A 16,514-nucleotide genomic window follows, 5' to 3' on the forward strand; every position below is an offset into this window, starting at 1 on the left:
GGGATTCTCCAGGCAAGAATACTGGAGTGGGTTGCCATTTCCTTCTCCAGAGGATCTTCCCAACCCAGCAATCATACCTGGGTCTGTCTCTTGTGTCTTTCTGCATTGGCAGGTGGATTCTTTACCACTGGCGCCACCTGGGAAGCCTAGAAAGCTCATCATCAGATTTCAAGTGAACAGAGACTATCTTCCAACTAAACTGTGAAAGCAAGAGAGAAAATATTGTTATCTGGAAAACTCCAATTCCATGAGTGAGAGAAGACCACCAGGAAAACAGTTTTAAACCAACTGGCTTCCTGGTTTTGGAAGGGAATATTTAATTCAGCTCCCTCATTTTATTACAGAGAAGGCAATGGCACCCCACTCCAGTACTCTTGCCTGGAAAATCCCACGGATGGAGGAGCCTGGTAAGCTGCAGTCCATGGGGTCACTAGGAGTCAGGCACGACTGAGCGACTTCCCTTTCACTTTTCACTTTCCTGCATTGGAGAAGGAAATGGCGACCCACTCCAGTGTTCTTGCCTGGAGAATCCCAGGGACTGGGGAGCCTGGTGGGCTGCCGTCTATGGGGTAGCACAGAGTCGGACACGACTGAAACGATTTAGCAGCAGCAGCATTTTATTAATGAGAGCTTGTGGATCAGAGAAGTTATAGAACAAAACAAAGCATAGGCTGTATTCCCTCTCTGTGACCTGTTTCCCTTGAGACAGACAATATCCTCCCTCTCTGAGAGAAACTAGAAAATCTTCTTCTGGAATATAAAGAAAACATGGACATGAACATGCATCAGAGATAAAATTCTTATATTGATCAATTTCTCATCAATTTATTTATTCTTAGCCTATCTCTTTGGGATGTAGAAAAAAAGGTAAGAATACATATAACATTATAAGGATCTTTGTTAAAAAAACCTAACAATAGCTAAAGGAAAGAAAAATAGGAGGGAGGGAGGAAGGGGCAAAATTTGTCCATGGTTCATATTTGCATCCACCTTGCCTAATTTTAGATATCCTTAACTCCCTGCACAGCCCACCACACACATCAATACTAAGCCCAAATATCTGATTGTTGTTATTCAGTTGCTATTCGTGTCTGACTCCTTGCGACCCCATGGACTACAGCCCACCAGGCTCCTCTGTTTATGGGATTCTCCAGGCAAGAATACAGGAGTGGGTTGCCATTTTCTTCTCCAGAGGATCTTCCTGGATCAGGAATTTAATCCACATCTTCTATACTGGCAGACAGATTCTCTACCACTGAGCCACCAGAGAAGCCAAATATCTGATTAGTAAATGTTAAATGAGACCCTCTTTCTGGCCTTCTCCCACTGTACTGGTACACAGTGAATCAAGATGGCAGCACACACGGACCTGCAGTTGAAGAGGGTCTTGAGCAGGAAGAGGCTTCTCTTAGAAACCTGAGGGGACTGCAGAGAAGAATTTGGAGTGAGACCCAAATCCTGCAGCACAAAGGAGGCTCCAGTGGCCTAGGGGATGGGGTCACAGAGTCCTGAGGCAGGTCTGGGCCTCCTTACATTGTGATTGGGGCCAAGTAGCTCTGGCCTTGCCGGGCTGGGCTGGGTTGTCTGTGACCTATGCTGGCCTGTCCCCTCGTTTTGAGTTCCTGAGTATTTTGCTGCACTTGGAGCCTTCAGGGATTCAGTTCCATGATAAGACCTGAAGTGAGTATTTCAAATGGGAGCCCCTTTGGAGAGCTTGCCTGAGCTAATTCCTCTAGAATTCTGCCTCCTCATTTGCTTTGAAAAACTCCAAATCCAGTTTGTATTTTTAGGCTATTTATTTGATTCCATACCTTGAAAGATTGAAGTATCTACAGTTGAGAAAGTCAGATATTCTCATAGCAATGTTTGTTTCAGGACTTTGGCCCTTAACTCACTCCGTTTTTGAATACCATGTCAGAAAAAGAACTAAGTCCAGTAAAGTTGTTTTCAAGTCAAATTAGTATCAGAAGAATTGGCTTCTCCCTTTGTTTAAACAATTGCTTTAAAATGTGTTATTACCCAGAAACATTTTGCCACTTGAGTGGTCAGGATTCTCACATCATTACCAACCCCAAATCATGTGGGGTTTTTTGTGGGGAGAGGGTAGTGGGGGAGAGAGGATAGGGTTGGAAAGGACCCTAGACCTCATCTAATTTAAATCTGTACTTTTATAGAAAAGGCAACTGAGTTCTAGAAAAGTCTCAGTCAAAGGTTGAGATCCAGTATATTCTGTGTCTTACCCCACAGTTTTTGACTGGGAGTTTACCCACTCCAGTATTCTTGCCTGGAGAATCCCATGGACAGAGGAGCCTGTTGGGCTACAGTCCACAGGGTTGCAAGGAGTCAGACAAAACTGAGCAATTAACACTTATGTTTTTAGAAGAGCAACATGTTACTTCTTAATACTGACTTCTGGTCAACCTTTGCATAAGAAATTTGATAGCTAAAATATCTGTTGCTCCTAATAAATGAAGCTGTTTGTTATTGCCCTGAGGGAAAAAAATAATACTAATGAGTCTAGATTTCACTGACAGAAAGCCATCACTCCTTGGAGTAACAAAGCATCTTCTCTGGCACTGGCCATTTCCCTCAGTCATTAGGGGCAATGACGGAGCCTGCTTCTGACAGCAGAGGACTTTGAAGACAGGAATGCCATGAAGGTGCTTGTTACAACTGGGAATGTAGAATGAAGGTGTGAATTAACAAGCAGTTAGAGATACAGATGGAGACCCAGAGGGCAAGTGACTAGGAGGAGAGTGCTGGCATTAGGGTCAAGTAAAAATGGCCCCTGTGCCCTCCCCTTGCTCTAATCCACCCACCTCATCCCTCCTGGGAGGCATCTCCTCACATCTAGAATGGAGACATGGCCTGAAATACTGGTGACTCTGGACAGATCAGCTTCCTGGTCTTGTCAGAGAACTGTGTATCCATCCAGTCACCTATTCATCTATTTATGAATTTATTTTTATCCCTCCTTGTTCCAGAAGGATTTGAGAGAGCTCAAATGAAACATAACAAAACAGCATAAATTAAAGCAGGAGAGAAAGACGGAAGAACAAAAGTGAAGAACTAAAAAGGGATCCAGACATGAGACAGAAAGCAAACACTTCAAAATGCATTTTGTGAAAGTTCATCTTGCTGTACCCATGTGATTTATGTACTTTCTGCATGGCTATATAGATGGCAATTTAGACTTATGGACATGGGAAGAGGGGAGGAGAGGGTGAGATGTATGGAAAGAGTAACATGGAAACTTACATTACCATATGTAAAATAGATAGCCAATGGGAATTTGCTGTATGGTGCAGGAAACTCAAACAGGGACTCTGTATCGACCTAGAGGGGTGGGGTGGGGAGGGAGATGGGAGGGAGGTTCAAAAGGGAGGGGATATATGTATGCTGCTGCTGCTGCTGCTAAGTCGCGTCAGTCGTGTCCGACTCTGTGCGACCCCATAGACGGCAGCCCACCAGGCTCCCCCGTCCCTGGGATTCTCCAGGCAAGAGTACTGGAGTGGGTTGCCATTTCCTTCTCCAGGGCATGAAAGTGAAAAGTGAAAGTGGAGTCGCTCAGTCGTGTCTGACTCAGTGACCCCATGGACTGCAGCCTGCCAGGCTCCTCCGTTCATGGGATTTTCCAGGCAAGAGTACTGGAGTGGGGTGCCATTGCCTTCTCCGGATATATGTATACCTATGGCTGATTCATGCTGAGGTTTGACAAAAAACAACAAAATTCTGTAAAGTAATTATCCTTCAATAAAAAAATCAATTTAAAAAATAAAAATACCCTTTTTAAAAATAATAATTACTGAGAAAAAGACAGTATTGTATGATCTCACTTATATGTGGAATCCCTCCATAAAAGAACTCACAGATGCAGAGAACAGGTTGACAGTTGCCAGAGGCAGGGGCTAGGGGTGAGCAAAATGAGTGAAGAGGGTCGAAAGGTACAAATTTCCAGTTATAAAATAAGTTAAGTCCTGGGGATGTAATGTACAGCATGGTGACTATAGTTAATAATACTCTATTGCATATTTGAAAGTTGCTAAGAGAGTAAATCTTAAAATTTCTTATCACAAGGAAAAAAGTTGTTAACTATGTATGGTGATATATGAACTAGACCTCCTGTGGTAATCATTTGGAAACATATACCAATGTCAAATCATTACGTTATACACTTGAAACTAATGTTATATCAGTTGTATCTAAAAATTAACTTCTACGTGTTAGTCACTCTTCTAAGTTCACCCACCTTACTGCAGTATTTAATACTAACAACTCTAGAAAGTGATTCCTATTATTACCTTAGAACTGAGAAACAGAGGATTAGGAACTTTAAGAATTTGCTGAAGATAAAACTTGGAATCAACTAAGGCATCCATTTAGCCAGGCTGTCATCCATAGGGTCCATACTCTTAAACTACTCTACTAAGGTTCCATCTTTGTGAAGACTCCAGGTATTTTTTTTCACTCTTCACTGAAGCCAAAACAAATTACATGTATTCAGTAACAATGCATCACAGATGGATAATTTTGTAATGAGTTAATATTTTTAAAACTTTATAATTTTAATAAGAAACAACCTTTGTATACATTTATGGAATATTGTGCTGGCTTGCTCTGAAATTGTCCTATTTTATTAATGGCCCGGGGTCTTAGGTGAAGTCCATGTTTCTGAAGTTTGCCATTAAGGTCAGCATTTTTACAATGGCCCTCTTCTGCTAACCTGTCAAAGAAAAGTTGAGCATTTGTAGCAATCAAATTCCCACCTAACATGTAAAGATTAGCATTATGTTTGAGGAGGAGATAATAAAAATCAAACACACTTTCTATGGAGTGTCATTTTCTTTTAATCCAAAAATACTAAAACTGAAAGTCCAGCTGAAAGAACTTTGCATTCCATTATATCTCATAACTTCATTCATTCTCATTATCATAATGATAATCTCACTCATTGTCTCTCCCTTGAACTAGAAAATGAAACTGATTACCAAGAGTTCAAGTCTATGATATAATTCTAAATATTCTGCAAGGCAGTCACCTGCTATGATACCATAGATGGCCAAAAAAACAAAATTTATAATTTGCTCTAATAAAGGCCTAATATAGGATCAGGGCAAATAATAAAAGAAGATATCAGTCCTCAAAGGAAGAAACCTCCCACATGATAATAAATCACATTTTATTTAGCCTACCTTTTAGAAGAACAATTAGGATAACATGTAGCTATAATTTAAAATAGGCAGAGGCAGGGGTAAAGAACAGAGAGAGAGGACACAAGAAGGTCCTTTTATAAACAGAAGGGGAGAATACAAGACATGCTATTTTTGTGTAAGGCACGTGTTGACTTAGAAAGAAGTAGTTGTCATGAGCCTCTACAGCTCACTTAAACATGTCTTTGAAAGGGATCTTCCAGAGATGGTACATAATTTATAAAATGCCACCAAAAATACTTTTTTTGTGAGGGGGATCATAAGTTGCAAACTATCCTAAAAATTCAGAAACTGAAACTAATATGTCTACATAATGTGACAGCAAATACAGATACAAAATATGTCTTCAAGCTAACAAAAGAAGCAAAAGATTTAAATAGGGCACTCAATAAAGAATTCACCCTATGAAGAATAAAAAGAGAGTGGAAAAATAGAAAGATAAGCAACATAATTTAAATATGTATAATTTGACTGTTTGCCATTTTCCTTTTTTGATGATGTTAGTTTCCTAAGAGCTTAGCCAAAATATACTGGAGAACTACTTCACATAAAGATCAGAAATCCCTGCCATCTGATGTACAGAAATGAAAACCAGAGTGATTAATGTCAAGCCAGAAATTCACTAACCCTACTATAGAAAACTGCTACTTGAAAACAACAACAGTCCATAAAACATTAATGGTATGTTAAATCAGATGACAACTTTAAAATTCTTAAATGGGGAAATCTCCATTTTAAATTCAAACTTCATGTGAGATGTTGCAGATTCTCACATAAAATGGTTATTCAGAGAAAGGAAGAACTGGTCCCGAGAAATATGAGTATATATGAGTGTGAATGTATGTGTCTCTATAGATTTCTTGTTAGTCTCACTATGCAACTTAACAAGAATTCATGTTATGAAACCTGAAGGTCAACTCAAACTTGACTTTCTTTTTTCCACTCCAGTTGATCTTATCCTCAACCACAGCACAAGGGATAATAAAGGGCAGGGTCTATTTTCTTCATTATTGAGGTATAATTGACATGCAATAAACATATATAAAGTATGTAGTTTGATAAGTTATGACATGCATCTACCTGAGTAGCCATCACCACAAGCAGTATGGTGAACACATCCATCACCCTTGAAAGTTTATCATTGCCCCTACGAAATATCTCTCTCCCTCCTTGTCCACTGTTTGCCTTTCTCCTTCTCCTCAATCCCCAGACAACCACTGATCTGCTTTCTGTCACTGTAGATTAACCTGCATTTTCTAAACATTTTTGTAAACTGGATCAAACAGAATGAACTCTTCTTTTTGTCTGACTTTTCTTACTCAGCATAATTATTTGGAGATTCATCCACATTGTGTGTGTACCACTAGTTCAGTCTTCTTTCTTGCTGGGTAGTATTCCATGTTTATGAATGTTACACAATGTATCTATGCAGCCCCTTATCACTGGACATTTGAGTTTTTTCGCAATTGTTGACTATCATATGTAAAACTGCTATCTGCATTTCTGTCCAAGATTTTGTACTGACCTATAATTTCCATCATCTTGGGTAAGTAACTAGGACTATATAGTGAATAGACCATACGGTAACAGTAAGTTTAAATTTTTAGGAAACTACCAAATCCCTTTGCACAGTGGTTTTACTATTGAAATTTCCACCAACAATGGATAGGAGTTCCTCCTCATTTTTGTTAACACTTGGCACGACCAATCATCTAACTCGAGCTGTTTGAACAGGCGAAGAGTACTATCAGGTTGTGTTTTTAATTTTAATTTCTCTATTGAGCATCTTTTCATGTGTTTACTTATAGTTAATCTATTTTCTCTGGAAACATGTCTAGGCAAAGATTTTATACAGGTCATTATTGGGCTGTTTGTTTCATAATTATTAAATTTTGAGGGTTCTTTATATATCCTAGAAACAAGACCTTCATCAGATATAACATTTGCAAATATTTTCTCACAAAATATGAATTGTCTTCTCACACTCTTAACAAATTACTTAAAAGTCCATAAATTTTAAATATTGATGAAGTTTAATTTATATATTTTTTTCTTATATAGATTGTGCTTTTGTATTGTAGTTAATAAATCTTTGTCTAACTCAAGGTCACAAACATTTTCTCCTATGTGTTCTGCTGGAATATTCAGTTTTAGGTTCTACATTTAGATCTTTGATTCATTTTAAGTTAATTAAAGATTGAAGTTGTTTTTATTTTTGCATGTGGATATTCAGTGTTTTCAGCACCATTTGCTGGAAAGGTCTCAGTGAGCTATAATCAAGGTGTCAGCAGGGCTGTGTTTCTTCTGGAGCATCCAGGGGAGAATTCTTTTTTTCTGCTTTATCTAGTTCCATCTACATCCTTAATTTCCTTTGCCATGTAACCTAATATATTCAGTGTTCCAGAGGTTAACATATGGGCATCTTTGGGGGTACTGGGCATTATTTTGGCTACAACACATTGTCACAGAAATTCACGTCTTCCTATTCTAAAAACCTTCCTCCATCCTTTATGATAAGTCTGCTACCATAATTAATTATTTTACCACACTACAGAGGCTAATTCCCATTTCCTATCAGTTAGCCTTGTCCTAAAGCAGTTCAATGAACAGTGCCCTCCTTTAATGTATGAAAATCAATGTCAGTATCATAACATATAATAAATCACTTATTTAATCTAGAAAACTGCATGTCTATTTCTATTTTTGAGAAGCAGCAATGAAATATGCAACCACCATGTAAGTTCTTGAGCAAAAACTAAGCAAATATCTGTTATAGTAATTCCATAAATGAATTTTTTCATTGAGTGGGTTATCATATGCAAAACCTTTAATGAAATTCTTAATTCTAAGCATATTTGATTCAGGGTAACCAAAACAGTAATCATATTAACTATTTATTCAGTACTTACCGTATATCAGGTATCTGTGAAACACTCGTCACCTTGCTTAATCCTTACAACAGACTACAACAACTTAATCATACAATACAACAAACTACTTACAAACACAGGTAGGTTTTCTTTTCCCTGTTACAGAGGAAACTGAGATACAGAGTAACAGAAACAAATAATCTGCCAAAGGTCATATCTTTAGTGTGTCAGGGAGCCACTGTTTGATGCCTAGCCATGATATCACACTGCAGTGATACAACACTAAAGGAACCACACACAGGATGGCAGGGATAACATTAGGAAATGCCCAGAGACCTGAAGTTTTCTTCTTAGGTTTGATATCAAATTAGACCTTCACCTGCCCATAATCTCATAGTTTGCTCAAGTTTTACCTTGTATTGATAAGCTTTGGCTAGATTATGCTGTAGTAACAAGCGACCCCAGAATCTTTGTGATTTTCAACAACAAAAATTAACTTTTCAACTTACATTGCGTGGGCAAGACTGACAGCTCCCATCTGGAACAGGAAGTTCATCTGAAAGAGAGAGAACAAAGATGGAACGCTTTAAAAGGGGCATATGATGGCACTGCCCACTTTTCCTTGGTCAAAGTAAGTCACAAGACCAAGCTCGATGTCTGTTAAACAGAAAAGCATAATCTTTGTATAGAAAGAGGCAATAAATTGGGGGAACAAAAGCAAAGTCTATCACAAACCTTGTGATTCATCTTTCCACTTCTCTGGCTTACTCTAAGCCCTCCCATTCAGCATCTTTGCCCACTGGTTTCTCTAGCTCTCAAACGATCCCTATATCTGTCCTTTGTCACAATGAACTCTTCCCTATTTCCCTGTTTTAGTGCTTGCCAGGTGCACATCTGTTAAATGAACCCCTTCACTTGGGTCTGGGGATTTTCCCCTATAAATGGCTCTAACAGAGCCCCAGTGTCCAGGGATCCACTTCTCTGGCATTAGTTTACATAGATATTTCCTGAATTTACTGAATGACTTGAGTCTGAATCTTAAAAAAAAAAAAATCACATTCCATTCTTAACGGATAGCCTGAAGGAAGAATGAGGGATCGCTACTATATGATAGAAATGTTTTCTAGTTATAGACGAAATTAAACAAGGGGGAAATAGTTCTTGGTCACAGCTTCCACCCCTAACTTTTTGCACTTGCACACGCTACAGTCATTATTACATGTGTGAGGAGTTGCTAGATTATAACCTGTACTCTTTAAGTTCATGTAAAATAGACTAAATTTCTTTTGTGTCAGACTCCTATTGTTTTAAAAATTAATTTTAAAATAGTTATAGCTACGTGTGGGTCTGCATAATCTTTTGAAAATAGTTTATAAAAATCTGATTTGCTTGTGGTATACATATAAACTGCTTTAAATTGTGTATAAACATCACCTATCGGTCAAGAACTGATTATTCTGACAGGATGTGCATTGTGTCCTCAAAATCTGCAACATTAATCAACACTAAGTAGATGCTTAAACATACTGTGGAAAATGAGAAGTCACTGCCTGAGTCTTAGACCCATATGTCTATCAAACATTCACTCTGGAGTGTCTCTGTATAACCCCAAACTGAAATATTGAATTGTATCATTAAACCCAGATTGATACATCCAATTATATTAATCATTTTTAACCCATTTTCTCCTGCTCATCCTTCATCCCTGACTCCCATGCCCACCAAAAACTTACTCTTTCTATATTTCCCAGGTTGTAAAAATGTGCCATCATTTACTCAAGTGCCCAAGACAAACTCTAGGGGTCCTAATAGACTCTTATACATCTCACCTCCCTCACCAACGCAGTTACCAAGCCTTCACACCTTCTGTATGCTTTTCAAAGTTGTCAGTGTTCTCCATTTCTACCACCTGTGCCCTGGTTTATACTTGCATCACATCATACTAAAAGCTTTGAGCAATCTCCTTATTGGACTCACTCCTCACCCTTAGCTGACACTGCGATATCTATGCAATACAAACCTCATTGTGTTACTTTACTACCTACAATTTTTAAATTATAAGGTCTACCACTTGTCAAGCCTACTGCGGTAATCAATTTAAGAATTTTCCATGTAACAGTTGATAACAGTCTCACAACAACCCTGTAATGGAGATACTAATATTATCTATGATTAATGTGAGAAAACGCATGCACAGAAAGGAGACATAATAATATAAAGCTTCAGATTCAAACGCAGGCCGTATGCCTCCAGAGTTCATCTTCTTCAGCACCACACTATATTATATTGCATTTTTCTACTTATATTTATTCACTACACAGAAACAACGCCTCCCATCCAGCTTCAGGATAAGCTGCAAAGGCCTTTAAGGCCCTTTGTGATATGTCTCTTATCCATCTCTCCTGCCTCATCTCTTTCTGCACTCTGTTGGCCTCAGTCCTGTGCAAACATTTGTATCTGCTATATGCATCATGCTCTGTCAAGCTCACTCATATCCCAGTGCCTTTTTTATACCATTCCCTCCCCTTAGAGTATATTTCCTGTTCTTTTCTTCCTGCTCATTTCTTGAGACTAAGTTCAAATATCACCTCCTCTTGCAACTATTTTTGTCCCCAGTGTTTCTCTTCTGGGTACCCTTGGCACCCATGTGTATACCACATCATTACTATCACGTCATGTCTCTGAAATAGCTAAAGTACTAGTCAGCTTTTCAATGTACTTTGTAGCTACTTGAGAACAAGGACTATTGCATAATATGAGAATTTATAAAGGTGCTGAGCACAACGTATGTGTTTAAGATATGTTTTGATAAATAGATGGATGGATGAATGAATAGATAACCCTTACAGTTGCACTGCTCTATATAGTAGCCATTAGGACATGGGGCTATTAAGCACTTAATGTGGTTAGTCTGAATCTAGATATACTGAAATGTAAAATATACACTGGATTTTTAAAACTATGTATGACAAATGTACGTATGTATGTATGTATACATATTTCATGGATAGTTTGTTTTTTACACTGACCGTATGTTGAAGTGGGCTTCCCTTCTAGTTCAATTGGTAAAGAATCTGCCTGCAGTGCAGGAAACCCCAGTTTGATCCCTGGGTCGGGAAAAGCCGCTGGAGATGGGATAGGCTACCCACTCCAGTATTCTTGGGCTTCGCTACTGGCTCAGCTGGTAAAGAATCCATCTGTAATGAGGGAGACCTGGGTTCAATTCCTGGATTGGGAAGATCTCCCGGAGAAAGGAAAGGCTACCCACTCCAGTATTCTGGCCTAGAGAATTCCATGGACTTGTATAGTCCATGGGGTCGCAAAGAGTTGGACAAGACTGAGCGACTTTCACTTTCATATGTGGAAGTAATAATAGATTATATATTTGGTTAAGTAAAATTTATAACCAAAATTAATTTTACTTGTTTATTGTGCTATTAGAAAATTTAAAATTATGTTTATGTGACTTGTATTAGGGCTTCCCAGGTGGCACTAGTGGATTCTTTACTGTCTGAGCCACCAGGGAGGCCCAGTAGTAAAGAATTTACCTACAGTGCAGGAGACACAGGCTATGTGGGTTCGATCCCTAGGTAGGGAATATCCCTGGAGTAGGAAATGGCAACCCACTCCAGTATTCTTGCCTGGAAAATCACATGGACAGAGGAGCCTGGCAGGCTGCAGATCATGGGGCGGCAAAGAGTCAGACACGGCTGAGCGACAGCACTCACATGTGGCTTGTATTATATTTCTATTTGGCAATGCTGCCTTGGAGAAATGGATTAAGATGGCTAGCCGATGATGGTAAGCAATGCTGGTTTAGGCCACAAGATGGTGATTTGGGGACAACCTTGATTTCTGAGCAGAGGTACAGCTGGAAAGAAAATTCAAAGGTAGAGAGTAGAGAGCTGTGTCTGTGGCAACAACCTAATCAGGGCCTCTGGATTTAGGAGGTAGGGGAAGAAATAGCTATGTTTACTGTAGATTGAGAGTAAGCAAAGTAAATCACGAACCAAAGCAAAGCAGGCACTCTGTGACAGAGAACTAAACACTGTCTAGGTATTCCTCATTCCCTGAATCATACCAGTGGCAACTTGAACTCTAAGGGAGGCATAAGAGCAAGAGGAGCCTAGGCACAGTGAAGGATAAGTCAGAAGACAACCAAACACTCACACAGTTGTATGTGTCCACCACAGAGCCTGGAACATAGTAGGTGTTCAATTAACAATTGTGGGAGGAATAAGTGAATGAATCAGTACCAAAGCAGGTCAACAAGGAGCCATAAGAGCAATTGGGTTTTATGATGAACTAGCAAGGGTTAGCAATGGCAGCCCACTCCAGTACTCTTGCCTGGAAAATCCCATGGATGGAGGAGCGAGCCTGGTAGGTTGCAGTCCACGGGGTCGCAAAGAGTCAGACATGACTGAGCGACTTCACTTTAACTTTTCACTTTCGTGCATTGGAGAAGGAAATGGCAACCCACTCCAGTGTTCTTGCCTGGAGAATCCAGGGACGGCAGAGCCTGGTGGGCTGCCGTCTATGGGGTCGCACAGAGTCAGACATGACTGAAGCGACTTAGCAGCAGCAGCAGCAAGGGTTAAATGGAAATATGTTTAGCCTCCTGATTCCTTTACTCCTGGGTCTTTTAGGGGCTGCTGTGCTGTGAACCCAGGTAGAAGAACTTATGTTGGCACTGAATTTACTTAGGAAGATGTGACCCAGGCTTTCAGGTCTCTAAACTCCTGTTTTATTGTTTTAAATTTGGGTTTGGTATTGTTTTGTTTTACTTAGTGTTTTCTTTAGTGTTAGGATCCAAAACAAGAAATAAAATGTTTGGTGGTCACTGGATCAGAACAGGAATTCTTTAATCTAATAAAATATAACTTATTCACAGTACAATTTTTCTGTCAATCTACTTTAAGGAACCTGGAAGTAATCAATGAGTATGCTGAAGCATCAATATGGATGTCTCAAAATCCACACCTTAGAAACCATGCATTTGACTCATAGACATAAGTTTGATATTCAAGTTTATCTACTGATAAAAATTAAAATTGGAAATAATAATCATTTTTGAGCCGTTATGGGACATAGTGTTTTATTCTAGGAAAGAGATATTGTTTTCATTCCTGTTCATTTGACTCACAGTAAATAGTTTCTTGAGGGAAGTAGTGTTCTATCATTCTCATATTACAGATTAAAAAACTGTATGAGACTTGCCAAAGGTTGTCCAACTAGGGTTGTGAAACCAAGTCCAAATCATAATTTTTAGACTAAGTTGGGATCTGTTTTTCCTAAGTGAAATTGCTGTTGTTAGCATTTGGTGCAAATTCCAAGTCAGTGTATGAATTTTTCCTTGAGTTGATGGGACTGAAACTTGGAAATGGATTGAAAAGATTAGACTCTGAATTATATATGTGTGTGCACATGCTCAGTCACTTTAGTCATGTCCAACTCTTTGCGACCCAATGGATTGTAGCTCACCAGACTCCTCTGTCCATGGGATTCTCCAGACAAGCATACTGGAGTGGGTTGCCATGCCCTCCTCCAGGGGATCCTTCCTGACCCAGGGATCAAACTTGTGTCACTTAGGTCTCCTGTATTGGCAGGCAGGTTCTTTACCACTAGCCCACTCGGGAAGCCAAAATTATATGTGCCTGACTCCAAATATAGTAATAATAACTGTGATGTTGGATTACTTTAGTAACAGATTGGCAGAATCCCTGCCAAAGATGGACACATGAGCAGTCAATAGGAAGTGATAACTGTGACCTGATGAATAACCCAAGGCCTCTACCTTTTAGTCTGGTCAGGTAAATTAATCATTGCAGTACACTGTGATTTATTGCCGTGAATGGCTTCTTAGAGAAGGTGACACCTGGATCTGAGACTTGAGAGACAAATGGTTATGGCAAGAAGAGTGGCAGATGGTTTTTGCAGGCAGAACAAAAACACTGACCAAAAAGTTCATGGCATGTTCAACAACTACCAAGGAGAAGAAAAATTGTGCAAGGAGACAGAGAAAAGACTAGAGACATGGGCATGGTCAAGGTATGGTGGCCTTCACACATTAAACTCTGTGTGACGCACTAAAGGAGCCACAGAAGGCTTTGAAGAGAGTTACACCATTAGATTGAATTTTTAAAAAATGATGTATAGACTGAAGTTTTTAGATTGCTACAGTGTGAAAAATAAGAGAGAGCAATTAAGAGGGAAAGAGATGACAAAAGATGCTGTGGTGGTAATCCAGATGAGAAATTAAAGGGCAAGAGGGATGGAGAGATGTGGATGGATCTGAATGCTATCAAGGAGGTAGAATTCGAGACTTAGTGTTTATTTGGATACAGATAATGAGGGAGAAAAAAGTGTCCTGGATGCTGCTGCCGCTGCTAAGTCACTTCAGTCGTGTCTGACTCTGTGCGACCCCAGAGACGGCAGCCCACTAGGCTCTCCCGTCCCTAGCATTCTCCAGGCAAGAACACTGGAGTGGGTTGCCATTGGCTTCCCCCTAGATGATGCTAGGCCTTCTGTTCTGGGCAGCTGGATATACGGCAATGCCCTTAACCAACGTAAAGAACACAGGAGAAACATTCCCAGAGAGAGTGAGTGATGGGCTCCATTTGTGACTTGCTGATTTTGAGGTGCCTCAGTCATATTCAAGAAAAGGTGACCCGTGATCACTTAGAGAAACAGTTCTGGAATACAGAAGATAGCTCTTGGATAGAGATGCACAGATTTGGAGTATCACAAAAGGAACACATGCCTGAAGGATTATTCAAAGAGGAAAATTAAGAGGGAGGGAAGTCTTATAAACCTAAGGATCCTTTTTTTCTGGAGATTCTAGATGTGCAGTAATGCTTTTATTATACCCTGCATTATAATTGACAAAGTGATAAACACTGACTCGACTCACAACAGTTCCTTGTGGGAAGCAGTATACTATCACTCTCATATTACAGATTTAAAAACTGAGGCTAAAGTTAATTATGAGACTTGCCAAAGGTTGCCCAGCTAATGAGTTGTGGAGCCACATTCAAATCATAATTTTCAGACTCTAAATGGGGGTCTGTTTTCACTAAGCCAAATTGCTATTATTAACATTTGGTGCACATTCCAAAGTCAGAGAGTATGAATTTTGACTTGAGTTGATGGAGCCGAAACATGCAAATGTGCCTGGAATGTATCCTCATCTAGCAAAATGTCAAGGTTTCAAGCCATCTAGATCAGTGTTGGAGACACCTGCCTAGACTATTAACCTCATCTGCCAGCACCAAAACCTAAAAGTATATATGCAGTCAGGCTGTCTTTCAAATAAATAGGTCAGCCTGGAAAACGGCCAAAATGATCAACCTTCCAGGCTTTGTGACATGAAAGCCTTCAGATCTTTCCCAACGAAGCCCATGAAAAGGATCTTAAGCCCTTGAGGCTGAAAACAAACGTGACATTCTGCTGAATTCAATAATAATTTACTTCTGAGCATTTGTTTGCCATTATTTTCTGTGGCCCCTTTGTAGGATTTGCGTTGAGACCTCCTATATCGACAGACTAAAATGAATTCATTGTAAATTCCTCTGGTATATGATTAATACCTTTCTGAATAAAACTCAAAATAAGGGAAGGGTAAAGATAGGCATAGGAAAAAATACAGAAGGTGAATTCAATTAATCATTTTTTTCAGTCCCTACGAAACTGGAAGCATAAGCTTATTAAAACAGAGCTGTCCCAGTTAGAAGCCAGTCAGAAGGACTGTTGTGATTGCCTAGACTGTCAGAAGAATACAGACGTGTCTAGCAAAATGTTTTAAATGTATGAACTCTCTGAATTTATCTTATGGGAAGGTGGGTTACAAAGTGGGCTTCCCTGATAGCTCAGTTGGTGAAGAATCCGCCTGCAATGTAGGAGACCCAGGTTCAATTTCTGGGTCGGGAAGATACCCTGGAGAAGGGATAGACTACCCACTCCAGTATTCTTGGGTTACAAAATATTACATAACTAACAAGTAATTTTGGCTGAGTTTATATTGCAATTAGGTGGCACTAGGGGTAAAGAACCCACCTGCCAATGCAGGAGACATAAGAGATTCAAGTTCCATCCCTGGGTTGGGAAGATCACCTGGAGGAGGGCATGGAAATTCACTCCAGTATTCTTGCCTGGATAATCCCATGGACAGAGGAGCCTGGTGGGCTATAGTCCATGGGGTCACAAAGAGTCTGACATGACTGAAGAAACTTAGCACAGCACAATATTCAGAAGTGTCCTAATTAACAACCTTAACCAACTAAGTATTGCAAATTTGACTGAGCAATTTATCTATGTTTTAGAAGTTTCCTGTTCCTGTAACTAGTAACAAAAAGGTACTGGGTCAATTCGCTTTTGCTACATAATAAATCAACACTTAGTGTCTTAAGAAAGTCATCATTCTTTAGCTCAGGTTTCT

At 39.5% G+C, this 16,514-nt stretch overlaps 1 protein-coding gene across 5 annotated transcripts in view; it reads right to left on the reverse strand.

The window, feature by feature from the left end:
• Window positions 1-16,514, reverse strand: part of DKK2 (dickkopf Wnt signaling pathway inhibitor 2) — a 610,668-nt gene that overhangs the window by 388,938 nt on the left and 205,216 nt on the right. For all 5 annotated transcript variants that reach the window (XM_081484648.1, XM_081484660.1, XM_081484675.1 and 2 more), the window contains one exon: window positions 8,590-8,636. The gene's annotated coding sequence lies outside the window, so the exon portion shown is untranslated. The remainder of the gene's footprint in view (window positions 1-8,589; window positions 8,637-16,514) is intronic.

The sequence above is a fragment of the Giraffa tippelskirchi genome, chromosome 1 (genome assembly GCF_054371585.1).
Source record: "Giraffa tippelskirchi isolate mGirTip1 chromosome 1, T2T-mGirTip1v1.2.pri, whole genome shotgun sequence".
Lineage (NCBI taxonomy): Eukaryota > Metazoa > Chordata > Mammalia > Artiodactyla > Giraffidae > Giraffa > Giraffa tippelskirchi.